The sequence below is a fragment of the Malaclemys terrapin genome, chromosome 14, assembly GCF_027887155.1.
Source record: "Malaclemys terrapin pileata isolate rMalTer1 chromosome 14, rMalTer1.hap1, whole genome shotgun sequence".
Taxonomy (NCBI): domain Eukaryota; kingdom Metazoa; phylum Chordata; order Testudines; family Emydidae; genus Malaclemys; species Malaclemys terrapin.
Genome location: NC_071518.1, coordinates 8,672,099 through 8,682,026, shown reverse-complemented (window position 1 = coordinate 8,682,026; position 9,928 = coordinate 8,672,099). Strand labels below are relative to the sequence as shown.

Below are 9,928 nucleotides of genomic sequence, written 5' to 3'. Positions count from 1 at the left end.
GAACACAGAACTCAAGTGAAATGACTGATGTGTTATACGTGTTATCCACTAGAGTGCATTGCTTTAAACTGACAATCATTAAAATACTCTTCTTTCTCCCCTGTCTACCAAAACTCTTTCTACTACCATCTTTCTTTGCTGTTGTCATGGGAAAGAAAGAGCGAACTTTACATTTTCTTCTGAAAGCACCAAGATCCGTGCTTATTTTGTGAGTTCCCCAATGCTGGTTCAGAATGCTGGCTCTCATGAATTTCATCCTTGTGACTGACAGTTCAGTAGTTCCACTGAGGGCTTTGAAGATTCGGACGGAGACTTTGAATCTGACCTGGTATTCTGTGAGGAGGCTGTGTAATGAGCTAGTGACATGCTCTTGGTGGGCTGTGTTGCTGAGATGTGCAGACACATTGTGGACCATATCGGGCATCTTTTAAGACCGTCGTTTTCATTCCTAGATACAATGATCTACCGTAATGCAGCAGACTGACATGGTCAGAAGGAGGTGCAGTTCCCTGGCCACCAAAATTTAGCAGTGGACTTGGTTACTCATGCTATTTCTGTTGCTGAAAGGAGTGAAAATTCATTCTTACTCTGTCAGTGGAAGGTCAATGTCCGGAAGAGGGACACTGTCTCTCAAGAAGGTCTCTGGTAGAGTGACCAGATGTCCCGATTTTATAGGGACAAGATTTTTGGGTCTTTTCCTTATATAGGCTCCTATTACCCCCCACCCCCGTCCTGATTTTTCACACTTGCTGTCTGGTCATCCTAGTCTCTGGTAAAGAGAACAATATGAATCCCATTATTCTGCTCTCTTTGAATCCTATGACTCATGCGCCACATAACAGCTCCCTGCATTTCTGAGGCTGGAATGGTTGAGCTTGAAGAATTCATGGAATGTTCAGCTGTTCTTAACTCACAGCCCTTTGAAGAGTTGCTTTCTTTTCTCTCCTGTCCTTTTTTCTGTCTCTGCTAATTGTGCTGCACCGAATCAAAGGAGTAAACCCTCCATCCCATATTTCTATTTATAATCACAAGCTCTTATTTGTGGCCAGCTGGGCTGGTGAACCTCTACTCTTTTAATTGGTCAAGTCATTTCATTTTGAAGCCCTTTAGAATATGTATGGTGAGAACAATAAAAGAAAAAGGCAGATGAACACAATTAAAATCATGTGCGAAGGAACAGTCATTGATGGTTATTTTTAATACAGTAATTTTAATGGTCTCCCATTTCCTGCTATGGAAATGTAAAACTAATTAAATCTATGACATTTTTTAACTTGAGCAATAAAAAGTCTCTCATGTCAACAGAATTCTTTCCTAAATAAGTGCCTTCCTAAAGGGGGGGAGAAAACCCCTTAAATTAAATCATAAAATAAGTTGGCCGTAGCCTTTCTAGATTCTGATAAAGATATTGCTGACATTGAAGACTAAGGCGTCTCCAGTAACAGGAATGTTTCAGCTACACAATATTTGGGAGTTGGGTTGGAAAATAATAACTCACCACATGATCTGGGATTTGATAGCGAGATAGGAAGATAAGAGGAAAGAGAAATGTTAACCTCCATAGCGATCATGCAGCGAGTTCACATAAAAAGCAACAGAGGGTCCTGTGGCACCTTTAAGACTAACAGAAGTATTGGGAGCATAAGCTTTCGTGGGTAAGAACCTCACTTCTTCAGATGCAAGAAGAAGTGAGGTTCTTACCCACGAAAGCTTATGCTCCCAATACTTCTGTTAGTCTTAAAGGTGCCACAGGACCCTCTGTTGCTTTTTACAGATTCAGACTAACACAGCTACCCCTCTGATACTCGAGTTCACATAGTCATCTTGTAGACTCAGGTCCTGGTCCTGTTCAGGTCTGTCTGCACTGCTATTAGACACTCATGGCTGGCCCATGCCAGCTGACTCAGTCTTGCCGGGCTCAGGCTAAGGGGCTGATTAATTGCCAAGTAGGGCAAGTGCCGTGTAGGGGCTCAGGCCGCAGCCCAAGCTCTGGGACCCTCCTTCCCCGCAGGATCCTAGAGCCTGGGCACTAGCCCGAGCCGAAAAGTCTACACTGCTGTTAAACAGCCCCTTGGCCTGAGCCCAAGTCAGCTGGCTTGGGCCAGCTGCAGGTTTTTAATTGCAGTTTTAGATGTTCTCTTAGTGAGCATCAGCTCTGAAATTGCCGTGAGAACCTTGTGTGGATATAGGTTATACTGCTGAACTTCTGAACCAAAGAAGAGATGGAAAAGATAAGACTAGAACTTTTCATCTCATGCTTCCCGGGTTTGTACAATGTGTGGCTTAGTGGATAAGTGCATTTGGGTCCCTCTCTATTAGCTAGTGCTAGTCCACTAAAAGGCTAAGAATCTACTATTACTACCAGCTAGTGAAGTTAGGCCTTTACCTCAAACAGCAAAGACTTGTGCTGAAGGTCCCTGCTAAAAACCCATGGTGGAGGTCATTGCATCTATCCTCGCACTTCCCTATAGTAGGGAACTCCTTTTGTTCTCCATCTCGGAAATTTTCTATACCTACCTCTCAATATAGAGCAGTTTCTAGTTATAATGTCAGCATGATTTTCTTTTCTTTTTTTTACGGTTGATTTCATTGGCAACAAAAGTCAAAGGTCATGTGAAATCCAGGCTGTTTCCAATTCTTTTTATTTCATTTATTTTGTCAGTGAGGAAATTCTAAACAGAGCTGTTGGAATTAATAATAATATTTGAAATTATTAATATGGGAAATCACCAAACACCAATTTAGCCATAAATTCCTTTATTAAATCCAAAGGCCACAGGGTACTTTATGCAGTTTCTCTAAACGTTCCAAAAAAGCCTAACTAATAAGCAATTTAATAGATCCAAACAGTCACAAAACATTTATAACACATTTGATCAATATACTTACAAATGGGCTAAACCCATGCTCGGTCCCATATTGGTTGGCTCCAACGTGGTCAGGCAGGTATTAGCAATGAACCCTTTAAGAGTTTATTTTTTATACCCTTTAACAAACAAGTGATGTCATTGCCAATTACTGACTCCAGCTAAAAACCAATTTGAGACCATTCACCCTTATTTCCAGGCTTAATTCAGATAAAATTTAGTGTCTCTTTTCTTCCCAAGGCATTTCCTTTCTTATCTTCTTCCCCACTCTTTGCTTACCAGAAGAACAGTGGGAAGGTTTGGGCTTGTTTCTTTTAAGACAGTTTTTCTTTGTCTTCTTACTGCATCTCTTTATTTTATTAGTTACTTTTGAAACCATACATCCTTCCCACACTACAAGTAATACTACTTATTATTCTCACGACCTCTTTTACTTGCTGATTGGGGCCTTCTTTTCAACACATATCTTTATCCTTAACCAAAAACTTAAGCTAACTTTAATTCTTTAATTTTATACTTATCCTACAAGAGTTAAGGCTTTTCCTCCTCCAGCCCTCTTGAAATGAAGAAACCAACAGTGAAAGAGGAACTCAGGCAGGTGGGCAGGGCTGGGTTTGCTGTTTTCCAAAGAGTGCTTCTTGACACTATCAAGTTCCATGTCCCTCTTGTAAATTTCCTTCATCTCTAGCAGATACTGGCACCTGTAACGGCCTCCTGTACACCTTAGGGGCCAATCTTGAAAACACCGGTGCACATGCTTAACTTTGCTCCATTAATTAGGCCCGGTGATGGCAATGCAGCTGCTCATAGGCATGAAGTTACGTATAGTCTGTAGAGGCGTTTGTCGAATCAAAGCTCTAGAGCGGGGGTTCTCAAACTGGGGGTCGTGATCACTCAGGGAGCCATGAGGTTATTCCATGGGGGGTCCCGAGCTGTCAGCCTCCACCCCCAAAGCCCGTTTTGCCTACAGCATTTATAATACATGTAAAATAAAACAATATAAAATAAATATTAAAAATGTGTTTTCACTTTATGGGGGACGGATCACACTCATAGGCTTGCTGTGTGAAAGGGGTCACCAATACAAAAGTTTGAAAACCACTGCTCTAGACTATAAACTCTTTGGTGGCAGAACTCATTTTTATTTTTACCTGTGAAGTAACCAGCACACTTTTGCATTATTTACTCCTTCTCTTAACACAAGAACTAGTAGTCACCAAATGAAATTAATAGGCAGCAGGTTTACAACAAAGAAAAGGAAGTATTCCTTCACACAACGCACAGTCAGTCTGTGGAACTCTTTGTCAGAGGATGTTGTGAAGGCCAAGACGATAACAGGCTTAAAAAAAACTAGATAAATTCATAGAGGATAGGTCCATCAATGGCTATTAGCCAGTATGGGAAGGGATGGTGTCCCTAGCCTCTGTTTGCCAGAAGCTAGAAATGGGCAAGAGGGGATGGATCCCTTGATGATGACCTGTTCTGTTCATTCCCTCTGAAAGACCTGGCATTGGCCACTGTCAGCAGACAGGATACTGGGCTACATGGACCTTTGTTCTGACCCAGTATGGCCGTTCTTATGTTCTTATGTTGCCACTATACAAATAAAAATAATGGGCTCTATCCTGTAAAATGCTGAGCATTCTGTCCCCAATCCAGTAAAGTCAGTGGGACTATTCATGTTCTTAAAGTAACCACGTGCTTATGCGCCTTGTTGGATTGAGGCCAGAGCTCTCAGAACCTTGCAGGACTGAGCCCAAAAAGAGCAAGTCAGAGAAAATAGAAAGAAATCCGAGACGGAATCCCTTAGTTATTCCTGATGTGAGATCTTGGAAAGGTGTCAAGACAAACCACCCGTAAAGCCTGCGTATTAGTTAAAGCAATTTACTGTAATTTAGTCTTCTGGAAGTTGCAGACATAAATCTCTTTCTGGCTGGCAATCTGGAAATTGTAGCATTCTAAGTGTTAAATGTAGATTGTCCTGTAAAAAGCACAGAACAAAGAAGATGAAAACAGTTCTGTAAAATGTACTTTATTATGTATCATCTTCCCCTAAAATGAAACCACTTTGAGCGTATTCAGACACCAGCAGGAATAATTCATTGTATCATCTCCGTGCAGGGTGGCAACTTGCTTTCATATCCCCTGTTGCTTTGAACAAATAAATGCTTTCTATGGTACCTGTTGTCATCAAACAACTCCGATAATAACAATGTCTAGCAAGGCTCGATGTGAGGAAATTATTGTAACTGGGGGGCGGGGGAGAGGATGCAGCTGTTTTCCATTGAGCAAGCCAGTTTCAGAGCACTGCCCCAATTTCCCTTTAAGATAGAGCCGGCACTTGCACTAAGCAGGGGTATTTGCTTTGTGTCTGTTCGTGTTTCATTGCAAGTCCACCAAGCATTTAACACGCAAACTGCATGCCGGACCCACATCACATACCTTCCAGCAAATCTAGCCATGGCTAATCATGCACAGTGGCAGGGCATATGTTTTGTTTAGTCTACTCAGTTTGCTTTGGTGCTCAGTATTACATAATTTATGCCTGGTTTCTGGGCAATGTCTGTTGTTCCTAATTGAAGCTTATTACAAGGGTCACAATAGAGAACAAAATGGGCAGTTTAGCTGAGCACGAGGTAGTGAGTTAAAGTTGAAATAATGCACTTCAGAAGGGTTCCTCCTAAAACTCCCTATGACATCTCTACATTTCCTGCTGAAATCAGCATTGGGTGTAATCTCTGAAAGGATTCCAACAATGAAGTATGGGAGGGAGGGAGAAGAGAGCTGAACAATAATATAGAATGGACCTTTTGAAGTTTTTCATGAAAAATCAGAGAGAGACTCACCCCAGAACAGCCCAGTAGTTAGAAAACTCACCTCACAGACCCAGGTTCAAGACCCTCTGAGAAGAGGGATTTGAATCAGGGTCTCCCACATTGCAAGAGAGTGCCCTAACCAATTGGCTATTTGGAGTAGGGTTATCTTTCTGCCCTTTTCTGGCTTTGACCAGAAATTCCATTCTGGACTTGAGAAACTTTCCCATCGAAACTGATAAAACTTTTCAGAGGAATGTGTTTTTGACAAATCAGCATTTTCCGTTGAAAACACGTTGTCAAATAATTCCCCGACCAGCTCTATTCACAACAAGCATGCCAGCAAACCCCTCTTTCAGAGATCTCATCCTAAACACTGATCCCCCTTCCCAGGGAGCAACTCTGCTGCAAGAATTGACACCGGCTGCAGAGATTAAGGCAGAGAGCAAACTTCGTTGATGATTACTGCAGCTCCCACAAAAAATCTGCCACAGAAAACCAACTCCAGCACAGCATTTTCTTCCAAGCCTGGAAACTTGCTCATACTAAGAAAAAGAACTTGTAAGACTCTGTGTGTTTCCCAAAAGCTTTCTTGTTTGCAAAGGACAATTCCAATAGAAGTTCTGACTCCTAAGATTAAGATGCATGGAGTGAAAGTTACAGATCTGTAACTTTCACTCCATGCATCTGAAGAAGTGAGGTTTTTTACCCACAAAAGCTTATGCCCAAATAAATCTGTTAGTCTTTAAGGTGCCACTGGACTCCTTGTTGTTTTTGTGGATACAGACTAACACGGCTACCCCCTGATACTGAGATTAAGAAAGATTGATAAATTTCTACAATAAAATAGGTGTGTCTCTGCAAAGTTATATTTCACAAACTACCTCCTGCATGTCATATTGGAGTGTCATTCTCAATTTAAAATGCCATCATGAGAATAATATGGTAACACAGAACAGTACACTCTGAATGGTATTTCCATCGGCTGTGAATATCCATCCAGTTCAACTGAAATATGCCAGTCTTGATGTGAAATTGTTTATCTATTAAATGCAATATCATAAGATAAAATATTTTAAAGGAGAAAAAATTGTTTAAGAGGAGACTTTAAACCTTTCTTTCTTTCTTTCTGTTTATAATTGTTTGGAAACTTGAAACTGCTTTCTAACTAAACTTTATATCCTCAAAACAAACAGTGGTTTGTTATTTACGGTTTCTCATGAGAAGCTCAGGTCCTGCTGGCTCTGAATTTTTTTTTTTATTTGAGGGAATCACTGCAGCTGCTAATAAAAGTCTATAATGCATAACAGTGCTTAGTTTCTTGACCATGGGGTATTATAGTATAACATTTCTTCTAAAAGATGAACTAGTCTTTTTAATCTTTTCAGCTTGCCAGAAAAGTTAGATTTGAACAAGAAAGGAGGAATCTAAAATGAATTTAAAAAGAAATCTGTCCGGTTTTATTTGTGGAATGTGTGATCTGGGGAAATTAAATCCATGTGGGTCTTCGTTGATCAAAATCTCCAAAGTCTATAAGCACTATAAAGATAAAGGACTCTAATGGCATTGATGGTCTTGGAATAAACAGATTTTATATTAGCTTTAACAATGAGTTTCATCTCATGTAGCTATAAGAAAGCCTGCATGATATCCTCCATGAGTGATTCTAACTGTTGTAGTGAAACAGACCAATGGTCCACCTAATCTAATATCCAGCCTCCAACAGTGACCCAGTCACAGATGCTTCAAAGGCAGGTATAATGTTCCCATAATACACATATTTTTGCAAAGATATGACACTGCATCATGGTATAAGGCAGTGCAGCTCTATGGAAATTAATGGATTTGTGCTGACACCAAGGCTAGATTTAGCATTTACTGTTCAGGCTTTAAAAGGATGTCACTGTGACGTCATTCCATATTCTTTATGAAAAGATGCTTATGATAGGAATGTGATATAACTGAGATATACTTTATGCAAGATCGCTCATGTGAGATCTCATTGGAAAGGTTATGATTTACCGAATGCGATTATGCAATTTGTATGCCTGTGTCATTTCTGTATCTGAAGTTAGGAATATTGACATGTATCTATAGTTCCACTATGCTACTTTGGGTGACGCCCACTGCTATCACTTCAGGTATAACAATGGAAAAGCCAGACAGGGCGGATGGCCCATCAGTGAGGACAATGGACTGTGAAAAGGTTGGCCTTCCTGTGGATGCTCCATACTGCCACTGACTCATGGACGCTGTGATCCTACAGAGTCAGGTGGTCTTGTCACCTGATACTAAAACATTACCTGGGACTTCTTGTAACTTTCCACTGGAAGGAAAGGGGGGCAAGTTTGGGAAACGAAGGATTCCCTCCTTATGTAAATCCTATTTGAGGGTGAGGAGGAAGGCAAACTGGACTCCTCCTCTCCATGGCTGTCTGCCCAAGAAGAAAGACTGCAAAAGCCACCTGAAGGGAAGGCAAAGGGGGAGTCCAGACTGAGACAGGGGTCCAGACTGAAAAGGAATATAACTGGAACTCTGAACTACAGAAACTTTGCAACCTGCCTGCAACAACATCTAAAGTGAGAAATACTATTTGTAACCAATTTCTTTAGTGAAACTAGCTTAGTTTGAGTGTTTGATTTCATTTGGTCAGTAATCTGCTTTGTTCTGTTTCTTACCCCTTTTACCACTTAAAATCTGCCTCTTATAGTTAACATTTGTTTTGTTTATTATTAAACCCAGTTTCTGTAATTTCTAACTGGGGGGCAAGAAGTGTGCACACCTCTCTCCACATTGAGGGAGGGGGCGAATTTCATAAAACCTTTGGGTTTGCACCCCTTAAAAGGAGTGAGCACCAGAGTGCTGGAGCAAGTTCCTTAAGCTGAGTCTTCCCAGAGCTGATCTGCAGCTGCGTGTGGCTGTGCCTGTGTGTGTGTTAGAGCAGTGGTTCTCAAAGCCGGTCTGCTGCTTGTTCAGGGAAAGCCCCTGGCGGGCCGGGCCGGTTTGTTTACCTGCCGCGTCTGTAGGTTCGGCCGATCGCGGCTCCCACTGGCCACAGTTCACTGCTCCAGGCCAATGGGGGCTGCAGGAAGCGGCGGCCAGTACATCCCTAGGCCCACCCCACTTCCCACAGCCAGGGCCGCCGAGAACGGGTTCGGGCCCCGGTGAAAAAAAAAAATTCGGTCCCCCCAGCAAAGGCAGACCGGCAAAAAATAATGATACTACCGAGAAAGACAAAAACATATGCAACATAGTCGGGCCCCGGGCCCCCTTCCGGACCGCTGGGCCCTGGTCATTTGTACCGGCTTTCCCCCCCCTCTCGTCGGCCCTGCCCGCAGCCCCCATTGGCCTGGAGCAGTGATACTCAGTGGTATGTCAGCACATCAGGTGGCTTCCTAAGGGGCCACATAACCCATCACAGCCACCTTATAGCCCTTGCCTAAACAATATGATACTGGTGCCCTCTGCTCCGAACTACAATTGCTGTCTATGCATTATCATTTATAAACCCTTCCTTTGCCGTAACACCGAACAGTTCCTGGATCTAAAATGGACCTCGAATTACAGCCCTCTGAAGATTATACAGTGAAACTCCCACTGATTTTTGTAAAACAAAAATGTGAAGTGATTTAAAAAAAACCTGGTTTGAAAAGAAGCGTAATTCACATGTGGATAGTTCGTTTTTAAAAAAAAGAAGTCAGGTTGTTGCTGTGTATATTCTTACCCAAAATTAGAACGAAGTGAATTTAATCCAAGATGTATGAAGAATCCATTATAAAGTTCAGAACACAAAAGGGAAAATTTCAGGGTGGGTTGCATTTCCCCCTTGAAAATAAAGCATCCTTCATCCATAAACAGCTGGCACGGTCTTTACTTACTCTTGGTGCTGACAAGCCTTTGAAACGATGGGAAATCCTGGGCTCATGTATCCCTGATATTCTGTTACATTGCAATCTGTGACCTTGCTGTCTGAGCCTGCTTGGGCACTGAAATATCTTTCTCCCTCACTGATTCCTGTCAGAGGTTGAGGTCATTAGGAGGGCAGTACACACAGCAACTACATTTTCTTCCTCTGAGTTGGGGACTCTTTGCTGCCAGTTTTCTGGCTTTCATGATCCCTGTCATTTGGTACCTTAAACAAAACAAAACAAAAACAAAAACATTTTAGCATAATGCAAAAAAATGTGTTCTCTGGTAGTTTAGAAGGGCCCTTTACATACAAGCAATGGATTTAATTCTTGCAGTAAG

The 9,928-nt window shown here is 41.8% G+C and overlaps 1 long non-coding RNA gene across 2 annotated transcripts in view; it reads right to left on the bottom strand.

Annotated features, from left to right (window-relative positions):
* Window positions 1-2,645: 2,645 nt before the first annotated feature.
* Window positions 2,646-9,928, bottom strand: part of LOC128848835 (uncharacterized) — a 32,903-nt gene continuing 25,620 nt past the window's right edge. For both annotated transcript variants that reach the window (XR_008447110.1, XR_008447111.1), the window contains exon 3: window positions 2,646-9,812. This is a non-coding gene — a long non-coding RNA (uncharacterized LOC128848835). The remainder of the gene's footprint in view (window positions 9,813-9,928) is intronic.